Source organism: Zonotrichia leucophrys, chromosome 4 (genome assembly GCF_028769735.1).
Source record: "Zonotrichia leucophrys gambelii isolate GWCS_2022_RI chromosome 4, RI_Zleu_2.0, whole genome shotgun sequence".
Lineage (NCBI taxonomy): Eukaryota > Metazoa > Chordata > Aves > Passeriformes > Passerellidae > Zonotrichia > Zonotrichia leucophrys.
Window position 1 is genome coordinate 54052186 of NC_088173.1, and position 18246 is coordinate 54070431.

The 18246-nt window shown below is 37.9% G+C and overlaps 1 protein-coding gene across 10 annotated transcripts in view; it reads left to right on the forward strand.

Annotated features, from left to right (window-relative positions):
* Positions 1-18246, forward strand: part of PPP2R2C (protein phosphatase 2 regulatory subunit Bgamma) — a 189129-nt gene that overhangs the window by 102987 nt on the left and 67896 nt on the right. The window lies entirely within an intron of this gene.

Sequence of the window (18246 nt, forward strand, 5' to 3'; positions counted from 1 at the left end):
TGGAAATGTGCAAACGTAAATCAAAGCTTCCTTTTTGACACATAGTGTCATCTTAGTCTGTTGCTCAACAGTTGTAAAATGAAAACAGGCTATGTTCTAACCAAGCATAGATTTTGAGTATAAAATAACACCTCTATTATCCAAAGGAAAAAATAGATCAGTAAGTACTATTCTAAATGATAGTTAATAATTAGGTTTCTAGATCTGCTCTGGTATCTCAGCTAGCTGTTGGAATGAAAAACAAATCTTAGTGCCAACTGGCTGCTTTATGAGGTCAGAACTTCTCTGCTTTTTTGTTTTAGGTGGGAAAATATTCTGTCTCCTAACTGGGTCTTTCCTGCACTACAGTGACATAACTTTCATAATACAGAATGTTTAAAGATGTTTTTGGAGTGGTAGTATTAGTTCACATTTTAAGACTTTGATATCCAATAGAGTATATCCCTCTATTCGGATTTTCCTTCACATCTAAAAATTAAGACTGATTAAGGGGGGGGCGGGGTTTAAATGTTTTAAATGAGAATGACATTGGTTGAATATTAATCCAGTTGCACAGACTATTACAATTTTGATTTTTATCTAGTTTAGGTATTGAGTTGGGAGAGTTCAAAGCTGTCTTTTCTTTTGCCCAAAGACAGGATATGTTTTCTGTGTGTACCTTCCTGGTTCTTTTGTGCTCCTTGTTGGGCTGCAGCTGTTTGCTGCCTCCACCTTTAAATGCTGGGCTTTATCCTTATTTTGGTGTTGTGCTCAGAGAACAAATCCTCCCAGGGGCTTCTTCCTAGTGCACTAAGGACTTGAGAGAGAATCTGGGCTCTCCAGTGAGCACCTGATCAGACTGGCTGGTGCCTTTGGCCCCTGTGAATGTCCCTGTCTTGTCCCATAGCAGCACAGCCTGAACCATCAGCTGGGCACAGTAAAAGGTCATGCTCAATTTGTGAGTTACATACAGCTTGGAATTTGCTGTATCATGTCTGTGGTCTGTTGTCTGGCAAAATAACATTAGATTTAAAGAATGGGTGTCTCTGGTTTTCAGCCTTGCAAAATTGGTCTGTAGATCATTGTTGTTTTGACTGTAATTGTTTAGAAAGACATGTACTTGCTGGGAGGTTAATGAAAGGTTTCAATAGTTATGCTGTTTAATTTGTACCATACAGGAAATAATTGGAGAATATGCCTATCTTTTCAACTGACAGCAACAGATCACACTTTGGCACGCAGATAATTGATAAATTTTATGTGTGTATCATTAGTGGACAGGAAGATGACTAATTTTTTTTTTCTGAGTTGTGATGCAGTCTTTGTTGACATACAGATGGCTGTAGTGGTCTGTGTCAAATGCTTCCTTACCTTGTCCACTGCCAGGTTTTTGTGATAAGTCTTTATGCCTGTTTTATATCTATCTATCCAACATCTGGGCAAAACATTTGAATCATAGAATCACAGAATGGTTTGAGTTGGAAGGGACCCTAAAGATTCTCTAGTTCAAACCCCCCTGTCATGGGCAGGGACATCTTCCATTAAAAGGTGAGTGAGGTAGATTAATTTTCTTAGTTCTAGGAAATTCAGATGGTATTTTGCAGTGGATTTATAAAATATTGTGCCTCTATCTTTATTTGCAATCCTAAGAGAACTTCTGACTGTCAATAAAATAATTTCAGAACAGAAAAGGCCTTAAGAAAGGTTCCTTCTTAAGAGAAAAAGTGGGTACTACATTGGAAATATCTGGGAGCTGGCAAGAAAATGAAAGCTAACGATGTGCTTTGTCATGAGGCTCTGGAGTTTGAATGCCTGGTCTGGACATGCTGGATATGGACAGGCTGTTCTCCACCCCTGATAAATGAGAGAAGAGAGGATGGCTGAGGTTCTCCTTTACCCCATATTGCACCAAGACTCAAGCATGAAGAATTTCTGTTAGCATAGATAGTACTACAACAGTAGTGAAATGCTGAAGGTGGTTTTAAAATCCAGCCAATAAGTGAAAATTTTAGTAGTCACTAATTGCAGGATTTAGAAATACCTGAGACCCAGCAACATTGCTACTTTTAAATGAGAAACATGTTTAATGAAGTTAAGCAGTGAAAAGTTGGAAATTTGCTCATGTTTTTTGTCATCTGCTTTTGCATTTGGCTGTATAATCACAGACTGATTTTATGTTAGCTTAGTAGTCACTAAATGAATTAATTATAGAAAGATGTGTTGAAAAGTATCAATGGCAGTTTTTTTCTGTGATTGTTTTTCAGAGCTTGATCCACAAGGTTTCCCTTTATTTGAAAGGTCTTCAATATAACTGAGCTTTTAAAATGAAGCTCAAGATGCTCCAGGTGGATACTAGCTGGAGTTAAAATGTGATTATACACACATCATATTATTGGCTCCAGTTCTTCCGTGTTGATAAATATCATGGGAATCAAGTAGGAGAGGATTCAGATTTCAGGTGTTCATTGGAAGAAATTTCTAGGTTGATTTGGAAGAGGATTGGCTGTTCTGATGTAATAAGCACACACTGAGACACATCTTAGAGTGTAAAGGAGAGAAATTTTGTGTTGCTGTTACTCTGCTTTGCTCTGTACAAGCAGTGAATATAGCACAGTGTTTCATGGTGTTTGCTTTTGGAATGGCTCATTTTCTCTGCCTACTTGCCTGTCTGGAAGCAGAACAAGCATGGATAGCAGCTCAGGGGCTGGTTCTTTAGCAGCAGCTCATGGATGGGAGATACTAGCATGGTACAAGCATGGAACCATCCCTGAGCACTTCTCCCTGTGCTGCTGTTCAGGCTGCTGAGCTCTCCTGACAGGGTGCAGGAGTACAGGAGTTCATCTCCTGATGTTCTGGCACAGCAGCACCTTGCATTGCTGCATCACCAGGAGACAGTGTGATCAGTGACCACGCTCCTTTGCAGGGCTGTAAATAAATAAATTATAAATTACAGGTTATAAATACACTTCAGAGGACATCACTGCACCTTTGCAGGGCTATGGGTATAAATCCACTTCAGGAGGAGATCACTGCTTAGCCCTCTCTTGCTCTTTCAAAAAGACATTTTCACTTTCCTGTGTTACAGAGAAGGTGCTGACTCAGTGTTGTAATGTACATTTAAAGATTCCAAAAACCCAATGTCCTGTCACATGTCTTTCATCTGCAGTGCTGTGGGTTTTGCCATTCAAATGTATTGATTTAATAACTAATGAATTTACATTTCTGGCAATCTACAAGCTTTGCACTTCTCCTTTGTTTTAGAAGTGAAATACTTGGAATTTCCTGGGGAAAGTAGATATTTCTGACCTTTGAAGAAAACACAGAAAAGCTTATAACCAGTATAGTATTATTTATATTAAATTATATTGCTGTACTTGATTTTAGTGTTTTTTTCTGTTAGGATTCTATTTCTTCACCTACTGATGTAATGAAGTCACTAGAAAGTTTACATTGGAACAGCAATTAATAAAAATTAGTTTAAATATTAGCATATAAAAATTTATCTGCCACTTACTTGATGGGAGAAGTAACAATTGAAGAATTCATGTGATGACTAGATAGTACTTGTGCTTTTCAAAGTTTTAAATACTGTATGAACAAAATTTTAAAAGTGACAGTTGGTTTCAATAACTTGATGTACCCTCAATATATTTAGAATTCTAAGCAGCTAAGGTGATTTCTGCCTTCACAAGTTGTTTAGAGTGCTTGCATGTTTTGTGTTGCAGGTAGTCTGGACATGCTCTGGCTCAGACTAAAATATGAAAAAATGAGCAGATGATGCATTTTGCAGTTATTTTTACTCCCATCTTGCAATTTTTTTTAATCCTATATTTGTCAGTATAATTTACCTTGTTTGCTTTAATAATCATAGTTGATATATTGTTGCTTGATTGCAACGAGGATATATTTATTTTCTGAATATTAGAGAGATTCAGACTAAAGCATATGATCAGTAAACATGTAATAAACATAGTGAAATGAACGAACAGCAGAAGTGAAAACAGAACAGGAAAAAAACCCAAATCAAAAGCCCTCTCTCAATCTAAAATTGAAAAAAAAACTCAGGTCAGCTTCTCTCCATTTACTAAATAAAATCAATGCACACAGATGAAGTAGTGTATCCTTTCTATAAAAGGTCTGATTCTGGAAATGGGTGTTCAGGGGTCACTGAGCTCTACTTTGTAATGCTATCAGAATATCCTGCTGAAAAGAAGAAAAACCCCAAACCCTAAAAGGATTGTTGAAGGAGATCTGCATTCTTTCTGGTAAATTTAATTAGCGATTTAGGATATGTTTATTCAAGTTTTACCCACTGACCTTCATGACTGATAAATTTGCAAACAAGCATTTTGTGTACAAGGTAACTGCTTTTGTCTCTGTTAAGCCTGCTGAACAGAAAGGCAGCTATGTTTAAATCATTATGATGTCTATGCATATATTCTTCAGTGTTTGCCAGCATTTTCACTGATCCTACAACATCAGTAAAAGGCTGTATAAGTTCACAATATCTTGTAACAGTCTATGTTTACTGTGTGTTACAAACAATTTTCATGCTGCTTCTGCTGTGGTAAAATTGGGATGTTGTCATCCTACTCAGGAAAAACTGGGTGCCCTGGGGGCACTGAATTACAGATTGGTGTTCATTCACATTGCTCTGTATATCAATTAATTCTAATTTAAGCATAAAACCTGCTAACAAAAACTTGCCTTTTAATTAAGAAGTAACAGAAGGACCAGGTTAAATAGTGGGTCATTGCTAAGTCTGAGCCATAGGATAGTATTTGTGGGTTTTTTTTTTTTTGGACTTTTTCAATTCCTTTTTGCTTCCAAGGATCCTTGCTCTTCTCTTAGAGTTTCCAGAGTCCCATGGCAATAGTAGCTCCTGTGGAGCACCAGCTGGGGCTCCTCACAGCCTCCCCTGCTGGCTTTTTTCTGATACCTTCTTGGCACCAGAACTGGCTGAAGCCACACTGTTCTTGGGACACTCTCCTTGAGTCAAGCTGTTCTAACACCTGGTGTCAGTATGTGGAAGAAAAGCAAAAGAAAACAGAAATTGTGGGTGTGGAGAAACAAGAAGGCAGTCATTACACTGAGCACTGTGTCAGCTTGCTGCTTTGTTGCTGCTGCACTTGCAGCAGAACAGAAGCTCAATATGCTTATTGATGTCTCTCAAGGACTGCAAATCCCTATCTTCCGTGTCTGTTGTTTAATTCTTAATCATTTGTAATAAAATATTGAGCAATCTGGTCCATGGAACAATACTTAGCTGATCTGTTTTCTCTACAGCAGAAAACTAACCCAATCCCAAACCTCATCATATGCGGACATTACAGTTACATAGCTCACTGAATTCTTCAGCAGATTTTTCTATTTGTTTCCTGCTGATATGACCAGTATTATATTGGATTTTAATCCAGCTTGTGGAAAACCATTTGATAAACAAATGTGTTATCTAGGAAAATGAGCCTCATTTTATCAAAACTTTTATCAGCACAGCACTTTTATCAAACCTAATAGGTATGGACCTCCCAATAAAATAGCTATAGGCAGGGAAAGAAAAGACTGCTGTGGAGATGTAGTTGATTAAAATGTTTTGGTAAAGAATCCTTAATTATTTTAAGAAAGCCACAGGGTCCTTTCTCCTGCGCTGATAAGAAACTGAGAAGTTTTCATATTGCATTCAAATGTGTGATGTGAAATGAATTAGTTATTAGCTATATCTCCTTGGGGCATGTGCACTATAAATAGCTTTTCCAAGCCTGTGGCTTTATTCTGCTCTGCACTGTATTCTGAAATTCAAGACCAGAGAGACCAGAGTAAAATGCCTCCATTCAGCTGCAGTGTGAAGCAGTGCACACAATACAGTTTAGGATTTTGCAGATCAAGGTTTATTTATTTTTGTGGTACACAAGAAACAGAGGACTCCATTCACTAACCCCTAATTTTTCAGAATCCCAGGAACACTTGTTGCCAATCACAACAAGGGAGAATCTATGTTTACTTTTTGGGTAAGATCTATAATAGCATTGGTTAGGGTGCAAAATGGCTTTTTACTTAGGTCTGTGAAAAGCCTTTCCTGGGAAGCCAGATATCATCTGTATTGGCTTTAAGCTTTGCTGTAGTAGCGAGTACAAATGAACTGGGGCCATAAATTAGTTCACAGCTTTGGACTTTGAAAAACGGTGTGATTATAAACCCAGAAGCCTGTGCTCTTCTTTGTGCTACATGAATTCTGGCACATTGTTCATTCTGAGGTTTCTTTTGTAAGAAGTAAGGCCACTGTCCTTGCATAAAACCTACCCTACTTTTACATTAACAAACCCAATGGTCTGCCCAGGACAGCTCCTTGCAGTTACCAGAATGTGAGGGTGTTAAAATTGCCACGAGCTTTGTTCTCTACCTTTTCATTCAAAATACACAGAAATACAGGATTATACCCTATGTGTTATTCTTTCCTATTCCAGATGGGAAAGGGATCACTGTAAGGAAACTCCATGTTGATGTTTATAAAAGCTATAGCTACTTTTTTCAATGCTGGAAATATCAGTTTGAACAAAAACACTTTTCACCATGTTTTAAGCATTTTCTTTAATTTTTTAGGTCTTCCAGGACTATTGATAGTTGTGTTAGTGTAGACTACAGCAGTGAAGGGTTCTGTGGCAGGCTCTGCCATGGCAGCCAGGCTGCTCATACTGCCCTTGGAGTTGTGAACATCAGGTGAAGGGTCTGGGTGTGTTCAGCAGCAGCAGCAAGCAGCCGTGCCTTCTCTTTTGGGTAGCAGTGACTTTCACATGAGGTGATAGGAGTTTGTGAGTCAGTTGTGAAAGGAGACATCCCCAAAAGATTCAGCTGCTGACCTGTGGCTTCCAGTATTGCTAGGTCCTCAGTAATGTATCATTTTTAGTCCTCTTTGGTGTGTACACAGTTAATGGGTCAGTGTTAGCTGTTTAAACCTCAAAAATATGGGAATATTTTATATAATATATATAAATAATATTAAATAAATATATAATAATATGCCTGTGCCATATGACGCATAGAGGTTTCCAAAAACATTGATGCAGCTTCTGATTTGAAACACAGGGTCACAGAGTGCTTCAGTATGCAAGTCATAAGTTCCTTGGCTTGAAGTCACCCAGTTCTGATTTAATTCTGGTTGATGTGGACTCAGACTTTGAGTGAATCTGTGGAGCATCCTGAGCTATAGATGTGTTCAGATTCTTTGGGAATTCCTGAACTTTGTTGAGCTGTGTGTGGAGATGACTTGTGAGTGTCCACCTTGTTTGCTAATGCTATAGAAGAAGGGAAGAAAATGGCCGGGAGTGAAGTGAACACTCTGCCTGTGATGAGGCACTTTGGAAACTGAGAGCCTTCGGTTTCAGGCTTAAAAGCTAACCTGGGACTTTCAGCATCCCTGCTGTCAGCTGAAACCCCAGCCTGGTAGTGATGGAACATCTGCCAGCAGGGTCTGTGCTACCACCACAGCAGCTCTGATGTCCTGTACCAAATGCTCTCCCAGCCATTTCACACCAATTGCAGTCGTTTGTCATGCTCTGTGTCCCTGGCCTCACTGGAGTGTGGCACTTTGTAGCATTGCAATATTTTTCCATCTTGGTACCTTGAAGTTCAAATTACTACCATGCACTCAGGGCCCAAGAACTGAGTCAGGAAGAAAATAAAAAAGGTGAAGGATGACCTTTGAGTAAGTAGCTACAGTGTAGGAAGATAATCAAGTGTGCTGAGCTACTCCTCTTGTGACATTATTGACCAACATACTTGTTTATTTATTTAATAAAATGGTACAAGGCAAAGCATGATATTGTTTTACAGTAGCTGCAGATTTTCTACTGAAGTGAAAAGTAGTAAGTACAGGTTTAAAATATATTAAATATTTTCAAGTATTATGGTATATTTTAGCTTTCTTGAGTGATCTCACATGCTGCCTTAGACGGATAGATCATAAATACAATTATTATCCTTTATGCCAGAATGACATTGACATTGGTTGATATTCTCATGAATAGCAGAGCTCCAGTGAAGGAAAAGGACAGACCTGATACCTTCTGTTTAAGTTGTCAAGGTTGGCTGAATTCTCAGTTAATTTAAAACCCTGCTTTATGGCCTCTATTACACAGGTTTCTGCTCCTTCCTTGAAATCTCTGTTCTGGAGTGATGAATGTAACCATAAATGTTGCATTTTCTTGAGGTTTTTTCTGCTTTATTCTATGTGGTTTTGGTTTTGTTCTTTTTAAAGCAGAAATTGTGTTGCTTCATAGGCTTTTAGGGAGGTCTTTGTACTTCTTTTTGCTTGTAATGTAGGTCTCCAGAGCTGGATATAAAAACAGAAGATTCAATTTTAAAATGCAAGGAGAGTCCTCATTTTCTGTGCCTGGCAAACTTTCTCTTTTATCCCTCAGCCAACTTCTATCCAGTCCACTGGCTCTCCTCCTCTGTGTCATGCTTGCTAACTTTCACAGATTAATTTTTTATGAGAGGTACTATTAAAATGACTTTGGAGAATCACATAAATTATCTCTGCAGCTTTCACTTGCTCTTTGTTGTTGTGTAGAATTTACTAATATTTCTCCAATGCAGCCTGTAGTTTCTAAATCAACTCTGAGTGTTTTTCTAATTCGTGCATTAAGTAATTTCAACTTGATTTTTTAATGAAGTAAAATATTAAGTATCTTATGCAAACTTCAATCCTGGGGGAAGGGAAGCAGAAAAAGTGTGTCAGTTTTGCTTTCTTGTTTACACAGCAACCAAGTCTTCATGAAGGACCTCAGCTGAGCCTTGCCTGCCAGGAGCAGCCCTGGTAGCTCCTGTGTCATGAAGGTGCCTCTCTGAGGTGCAGTTCTTTCTCTTTGTTCCTTCAAAATACAGTAGAAGATGCTGCCCTTTGTTAGCCGAGAAAATGAGGGCTTCCTGCTTTCCTTCCTTGGGTTTGTTCCTGCCAGTGGAACAGACAGAGCTTCCCTTTGCATTTGTACAGATCTGTCCTTGAGTGCTCAAATCTGAGCAGGAATTTATACAGGAGGAACATTTTGATCTGGCAAACATGAAGATGAAGGCTAATGGGAGGTCTGGAGGGCTGCTGTAGGCAGCCTGCTCTGTCCTAAACTTGGAAAATATTAACTGCTGTGGTCTGTGAGATGACTTTTTTATTTGGTACAAAAATGATGAGTGTTCTTTCTGTTTTTAAAGGTTGGTGAAAATGATGTAGTTTTATATATTTATGTATTTGCATTGGGTAAAGTCATGCCTTCAGACTTAAGATGTGAGTCTTAATCTATTTGGTTCTGCAAAACAGAACCCATTTTCATATCTAGAGGTCTTCTATAAAGTTTGATCTCCTAGATTATTTTCATGTTTATTTTTCTTCTAGTAAAATATTAGTTGCTATTCATTGTTGTGAATGAATCAATTCTGCTTCATTGCTCTTTCATTTACAGGATTAGTTGTTATGTTTAGGAGTGGTGATTTAGGGCCAAATTCACCATATGAGTTTTTATTTTCTAAGAGCCTTAAAATTTCCTTGCTGCTCACTTTTGAGCTGCCAAACTGAACACAAACCAAACCTCTGTTACTTTTCCAATGTAGCTCAAAAGCACCATAGTTGATTTAAGGGGTTTCCAACATTTATGATTGGTAGGTAGTGCATGTATAGGTATGAAGGTTAATTAAATCAAGAGGTGAAGTTTGTAGAACAGGGAACGCTTCATTAGGCCCTGTGTGAAGTAACATGTACAATCTGTTCACAATACCCCAAGTGCCATTCACTGAGACAGTGTAATTACAGCTTACACACAGTTTCATTAGTTTGTGTTTCTTCTGCTGTGCTTGACATGTATGTTGTCTTCACTGAAACCCTGGGATAGAGGAGGGACTGCTCGCTGGTGGGCATCTGAGCATGCTGACATTCAGCAAATCATTTTTCCTTTGGGTTCTAAAATGTCTTATCCCAGATGTAATTAAGCTTGTAATTCATCAACTGGCACATTTTTATTTCTCAGACTACAAATCTAGCTAAAGACTTGTGCAATGGCTCTTCTTGTAGGCTTTTTCTTACTTTGTTGTTGTTGTTGCGGGGGTTTTTTTTGCTTTAAATGGGAAAACAATAATTCCCTTCCCCCACTGCTAGTAGTTTGTTTTTTGTCTGGGCACATTTTTAATTAAAGTTCATTCATTTTTATTGCAGAGCAGGATATAATGACAACCTGAAGATGTAGTCTTTAATATAAACCTCTCTTTAATGTGCATAGTGTTTAGGCAAGTATAATATCCAGGTGGCTGTGAAGATATGGGGGCTTCAGTGAAAGTTTAACCATATTGATCCCAAGAGTTTCTTTTAATAACAATTTATGCTACTGAGTACTGTGAATGCACTTAAATACTGAAGTGTTATCACAAGTTCAGGCAAATTATGCATTTAGTTGATTCCCAGAGAAGGAGAATTGAAGCTGCAGTTATGATCTCTGAAAGTCAGAGACTGGATGCATACATAAAAATCTTGGAAATACGTGAACACAACGTAATATTACTCTTGAGATAAATCCCGCAGTCCTATTCAGGTGAGAGAAATTGGGGAAGCACTTGGAGGCGCAGGTCTGGAGACAGAAAAGCAATATTAATGAGGGTAATAAAGAGACTACCAAGGAGGGATGAATGATGAGCTTTATTGCAAATCTTATCTGCATGTAGTTTCTTTATATTAAAAAAACCTGCATAAATGTTCTTCTGCAAGTTTGCTAGACTAATGTGAGAAGAGAATACAGCATGGATATAGCAGAGGTAATAGTAAACCCAACCTTCTGTGCTCTTGTTGTCCTACTAATATGTTTGAATATATTTTAAAAATTTATGTTTAGAACTACTATAATAAGACAATACATGTTACATCCATGCCATGTGGTGTCCCAGCTCTGCCAATCCGTGGCAGCTGCCAGGGTGGTTGTGATCTGTCATCAGTTCTCTGACTGCAGTCTGAAAACACTGAAAAGCTTCGGGCCTGTTCCAGAACTGTTTTACCCTTTGTTAACTATTATAATTTTTTGGTCAAGTAAATTAAATATTAAAATATTTCATAGAAATTGCCTGCCTAAATTTTCTCGTGCCAGAAATTGGTGTTCAGTTTTGAGATGACATCTGAGTTAGTATATGTGTTCTCTAGGTTTTTGATAGATTGTGTGTATCTCCTGCTTAAATGGGGTCTAATATTGTATCATACATTTCTTGTAAGGCCATTCCACAAGAAAAGTTAGCACTAAAACATGTCTCAAACTGTACATGGACTTAATTAGATCCTAGCAGGATATAAATTACTGCACAGACTTGGGCTGATGTACTTAGAAACCAGTGTCTGCCAAAACCACCCTAAATCATCTGACTGTGTTTCAGGAATAGCATGTTTTGGGGCAGAACTTCAACCTTTGTGCAGAAAATGAAGAATTATAGGAAAACAGATGAGGGAACAAATGAACTAAAATGTCATCCATGTGCACCATGTAAGTCCAGAATGGGTCTCAGGGCTGCTGCAGAGCACGAGCTGTGGCAGGAACACTGTGAGGGGAGCAGAGGAGTGTGCCAGCTCTGGCTTTAAGCATGGTGTCTTGTGAATTTATGCATTTGGTGTTTGTCAACAACTTCAGCTTTAGGATGATGCATAGGAGCTTGTAAAATAGATGTACTTTTTAGTATTCTGCCTTTCAAAGGAGGGACTGCATTGATTTGAGGCTTTTATTTCGACATACATCATGACTAAGAGCACATAGTTGTGTGTTCTCAAAATAAAAAGCCTAATGTTATTTATTCACTTCAGTGCCACAGGAGTGTATGATTCTTTATAGGTGATTAAAATGAACATGCCATCAGAAGTTTGTAACTTACACAGTGCACAGCAAGGGGTAACAAAAAAAGGCAGATAAATACAGGAAGCATCAGGGTTACAGTGGCAAGAGCTCATGAAAATGCTTTCATATACCAATAAAAGCTTTCACTTACGCCTCACATACGTTTCCTCACTGCATGTTGCCTCTGTGTCTTGCTGGTTTTTTGATTTTTGGTTTTGTTAACGTATTCTACTCATAGATTTTGGTCCTGATACTGTTTCTCTTGAAGTCCCTGGAAGGAACTCCTAGTGATTTAAACAGTGCTGGATCAATCTCAGTAAGCAAAGACTGTAGGGATGTGGTAATGAAGAAGCTTGCACTTCAGCCTTCTGTTAAAAGGAAGTGTTTTGTGAGAATGGACAATGAAGTACCTGTAATTTTTGTTGTGCATGTAGTAAGTGTAATATTAATACAAAAATAATGCATTCTTCCTCATAGCTACAAACACAAAATTGAAAGATTTGCTGTTCTTTCCCGGTTGCTATCCTGTTATAAGTTGATGTTTACTTTTTCTTTTTACAGAAAAATGTTTACTTTTCCACAGTGTTGTCGTGATTGTTTTAAAGATATGGAATTGTTTTGGGTTTGTGGTTCTTTTTTTTAATTTTTCTTGATATAACTTTCTCTTCTATATGCCTATCAGTTTGTAAAATTTTGTCGTAAGTTATTTTCACTTATTGTCAGTACTGTCATAATTTTTTTGTGGATAAGTGCATGAGTGTACATATATCAGTTCAATCCTATTGATCTCCTTGTTTCAGTGATACTTTGTAGCAGTTTCCTAAATGCTTTGTGGAGAACACTGTTGTTATTAGCCTTATGTATGGTATGTTTTTAATCTAGTGAGGTTTTCCTTACCTTTGCATCATAAGAAATTTTCCAGTCATTATGTTTCAAATTGTTGTTTTACCGTATCTATAATGTCTCCAGTTTTATGCCTCTTGCTTGTGTCTCACCTATCTACATTTATCCTTCTTCTGTTTCTGCCATATTTTTCAGTAATGTTATAATTTCTTCTGAGTTTACAATAATGTTTCTGCACTCTAAAGAGATCCCATCCTCTTGATGTGAACTTTCCTTGAAAGCTCTGTGCTAGCCTTGCCAGAACACATTCCCAAATGCATAGGGCAAACAGGATCCATGTACATCACAAGCTGTAAAATGTGGAGAGAGGAGCTGTCTTTGCCATCAGTGTCTGAGTAGCAAATGGCAGAGTCTGCCTTGTAATGTGGACTGGTGTTTTAATCTGTCCATGAAGCAAAGATGTGGAAAAGGAAGTGGAACTGTTTGTCTCTCTACAGAAATGCCATTATTTTCTGCTAAGTGTATTTGAGGGAGATCCATTCAGACATGTAAATACACAGACATGCAACTCAGGACAGCTGCAGAAATATCTGACTCTCTTTTTTGGCCCGATGCAGAGATCTTTCCAAAATGTATCACCGCTGATTTAGTTAGTGGTATATACCTAAGATGCACCAAGCAATACAAAATCATTCAGTGTATCAAATAGAAACAGATATGTTATAGAATATAATGAAATTTATTCACCTGTTAATGTGAGTGCTGCACATGTTTGATGGGTATAACTGTTTATTAAACAGCTTGCCCATGTGTTGCCAAATAGTGGATTAAATCCTTCTAAGTCTGCTTAACTATCTCCTTGCTCATGAATATGATATTTCATCTATTTACACTTTTCCAACTGGCTTAAAATGTCAAAAAGATGTATTTTTGTAATATAAGTGCCTCAATTCTTTTTGACATTATTTTCTGTAGCTCGTTTCATATGCATATCTTTCTTTTATGTTATCATCATGATGGTATTAATTTGGATGTGCAAATTAGCTCTTCATGATGTTGTCATGTCAGCATCTGGATTCAAGATGTGCTGTTTCATAAGCATTGCATCCTATTGCATTTCATCAGAGTCCCCCTCTTCTAATCTAATTATTCATAAGGAACCTTGGGGATTGTGCTAATGGGCATCTGAAGCTATAAAGAGTAATGAAAGTGGTTGTGTTACTGCTATGCAATTAAGTGTATACAGAATACCATTCATATAATTAAATTCAGATTTTTTTACCACTCTTTTTCTCCTTTATAGTGCATCAATTATTTCTCTGAAGTAAAAATAATACCAGTGGAGTTTAAACGCTTTTTATGAGAATTGTAGCATTTATAGTGACAAAAGTTGATTTTTGGCTTTTATAATGAAAAGCTTCAGCAAATAAGGAGATAGTTTTATGAATTTTATATGTTTTTCATGTTTTATGTGAAAAGGTGTAGGTTGTTTGTGATTGAGGCAGAATTTGAACTGCTAGGAAAGCAAGGTGGTTGTCTGGGGGTGTGTGAACGCTGTGTGTTTCCCATTTAATATTCTGTCCATTGGTTTGATTGGATACAATACACATTATGCTGCTGCTGCTGGTAATGTGCATCAGCAGTCATTGCAATTTGTAAGTTCAGCCTGACCTTTGGTCTGGGTTCTGTTTTCTGTCTCTGTTCATTTGGATTAAGTGTTTTGATGAATGAAGATAAAGTATTTAGATCAACTAGTCAATATGCTTTCTGCTGATAATTCCATATTAATAGTGCTGATGGTTAGTATCTTTAAGGTCTACTGACAATCTGATTGAAATCAGTGGCAGTTTTGCCTCATTTAGTTCAATGGGAGCAAGAATGAGTCTTTAACCAGCAGAAAATTATAAACACCAGTCTCTGTTCATGTGTCATTCACTATGAACAAGAGTTTTTATGGTGCTGTCAGGCTGAAAAAAATCTTTTCTCTTTTGATAACAAAGCTGCATTTAGCTGAAGTAATCCCTAGGTAGCCTGTTAGAGGTGTTCTAGCTTTGTTATTCCCAAACAATAGGGAATGTGGCCTCTTGCTGCTTTCACTTAAGTAAGTAGTTGCTGCTGCTCAAAATAGCTTGAGACTGCTGTGCAGCTGAACTTCTACTGCAGACATCCTGCATTAACCTAGTTATCTTGAATTTTCTTGTGAAATTCAGACTTATTTTAATTCTGCAGAGCACATGGTATTAAATAGCTTGTGCAGTTGCTTTTTCCAGAACACCAGTGACAGCCATGATGTTCCCTGCCAGTGAAGAGGCCCAGACATCCTCCATCCTCTTATCTTTGATTATCCACAGCTGTTTGGCATCTCCTCCTGCTCTGAACTGCCTTAACCATAAAAATCCCACTAACATTTTAAAATTGCTCATCTGCCAGGTAACCCACTACAAAACTGAGAGGTAGCTTCATAAAACAGCTCTTCCAGGGCATCCTTTTAGTTTCTCCCCAGGTACCCACTGGGAGAAATGAGCTGTGAAGTCTGAGTGAGAGTTTAGTAGGTCCAGTCCTGTCTGACCAAATGACACTGTGGCTGAGGGGGACTGACAGCTTCTCTCTAATCATTGCTGTAACAGCTAAAGGAAAAAGGAAAGAGAGGTAAAGAACACAGAAAGCCTGATCTCTTGGCTAGATTTTCAGGTTGCTTAGGGCTTTAAAGGTCAAATGCAATGCCTTAGGTTAGTGCCTCCTTAATTATGAGAAGACAACCTTTAGAGCACAGAAAGGGCACACTTTTGGCTTTACTCAGCAAGTGTCTGCACTCTCCATTAGTTCATGCTTTCATACATTCTTGAAGTATGGCTGTGTATTTTTGGGTCATTAATTTGCCCTTACAAAGACAAATAAGTTTTGCCTCCAAGAGAATAGTTATATTCATCTTAACTTCCTGTACAAAATACTCATGGTGCTTGGTCATCAGTGATCTGCAGAGTCAGGTTAAGGCTGCCAGATTTTTCTACCATGATTAAAAACTCTGATGAAATATCTGGTAAATGTTCTGGCCGTTTTCTGCAGTTGGTCATTGCTCTTGAATGCAAGTCAGCATTACTTTCACATACCTTCTGAGCATGTTCTCTGAGATAAATGACATGTCTGAAAATCAGTAAATGGGAAAAGAAACCCTCAGTCCATTCAAACAACCTTTTTTATTTGTTTGTGAGTTTTTTTTCCTTTTAATTTTACTTGGTAAATTTTAAATTTTTATATTTTTGTCTGGTAATTTATGTTTTTACACATTATTTTGGCTTCCTTTGATTATAGGCTAAAATCCTTAATTCTCAACTCTAATGTATTAAATAGGGAGTACTTAAAATAGCATTTTCACTGGGTATTATTGGTTGCTTTCTTCTCTCCCTATTGCTTTTGCAGATTTGTGTCTTCCTGTCTAGTATGTACATATCTTTAATCATCCAAGTAATCTTGGTTAATGGACTGTATTTCTGGATGTTTACCTCTCTCTTTGAATCTGGCATGGGGTTAGTTGTTGCTTTGTTAGGCTTGACTTCAAATAATATTTTGTTCCAGCACTTTATATACAGATTATTATCCTAATGATGCTGAAGTTTAATTTTGTGCAAATCAGATGGGGGGTGTGCTGCTGCCTGTTTTTCACTGTCAAATCAGATTCTGTCTTTCCTTTTAAAGCAGATTTCCACATACAAGTTCAAATTCCTTAGATAAAGAATATGCTCATTTACAAAGATTGTAATTGATTTTTGGCCCTGTTTTTAATACTTTGCACTGTAAATGACATCCCAGTGGACAATAATCATCATACAGATGTTTGAAAGCTCCTTCCTGCAGAGTATGCTAATTGAAGTCTATAAAGTGTCATCGGGCTGCACATTGTTTCTAATTAGTACAAGGCAGTTTCTCTAAGCTTTGTATAGTTTTGCTGGCCTCTTTCCTTCATTATTTTACCAGCTGGCAAATAAATCCTGTCAGTTACTAAGGAAAAAATCCAGAGTTGGAATTTTTTCTGTGTGCTTCATAATGTCCTGCTTTCCTTTACCAGAAAAATACAGATTTTTGTATGGTTTGATTCTGACTTTCTGAAGCTATCAGTAAGCTTTTAGCTCCAGCAGGCCAGGTACCACTCTGACATCTTTTGAAAGACTCTTTATCTCACATCATCAGGAGAAACATTAGTATGACAATAAATTCCTTTTCTCATAATAGGGCATTTATGATAATGATTGTCATTTGTCTAGTTTCTGAAAATGGAATATTTTAGTGACTGCTTGATGGTTGGATGTTTATTGCAGACAGATTCTCAGGGTATACAATCAGCAGTGCGATGGAAGTGGCAGATAAAAGGGTCTCTTTTGTTGAAAGGAGCTCCAAATTATGTGCAAAATTACTGGAAAAGAAGCTTTGCTGCCTGTTTCAGCTTCCCTATGTGAGTGTACTTGGGTACAGGTCAGGTTCTGCAGCTCTTTTAGGGAGTGTTGGATTGTGCTTTTAAAACTCTGGTAAGTACTTCCCTCTGGTAGGTTAATTTAGCTTAAAGTAATGGCCCTGTATTTCCTCATGTCTTTTCTTACTTTTACATCAAGTATTCTGGGAGTTTATAGGACTTAAAAAGAGAGACAGATTTATAGAATTTTCAGGCCTTGGCTGCTTTCTTCAGGCCTCCATTCTAAGCATGGAGGAATGAAAAACAGCTAGTTCTCTTCATAAGACTCTGAGGCAGGACCCATGCTTTTTGGTTTTCTTTAAGGTAAAATATATAATTTTCCTTTGCATGCAGTGAAGACCTTTTCTGAATGTTCAGGAAGCACATACAAAATTTGGCATGGTGCATTATTTAAACAATTTCCCATTGATTTTTCAGTGGAAGTTCACTCATAATGCAAGGCCATACTTTGATTGAAGCTTGAGGAGGTTCAAGAACACTCTCATGAACAGCTAACAGACAAGAATTTGTTGTGTATTCTGAGGCATCAGACTAAGATTCAGGAGGCTGACCTGATCCTCTCTGAATGACAGCATCCTGAGGAAATTATTTTCTTTCTTCCAATCTTTGTTTTTTAGTTGTGAATGATAATGTGATACATCTCTTTCTTCATGTCTAGGTTTTTTTTAGTGTTTGGGGGAAGAAAAAGTATGTGACAGCTGTGATCTGGAGAAGACTACAGTGAAATAATTAAAATAGAATGCACTACTTAACTTGGAAGGGATCTGCAATGACCATGCAGTCCAACTGCCTGACTGATCCAGGCTGACCAAAAGTTAGACAATGTTGTTGAGGGCATTGCCTCTTAAACACTGACAGGCTTGGGGCATCTGCCACCTCTCTGGGAAGCCTGTTCTGATATTTGCCCGCCTTCTCAGTCAAGAAATTTTCCCGGTTGTCCAGTCTGAGCCTGCCCAGATTCGGCTTTGATCCATTTCCACATGGCCTGTCACAGGATACCAGGGAGAGGAGATCAGCACTTCTCTCAGGAAGCTGCAGGCAGCAATGAGGTTGTCCCTCAGTCTTCTTTTCTCCAAACTAGACAAGCCCTGAGGCCTCACAGGACAT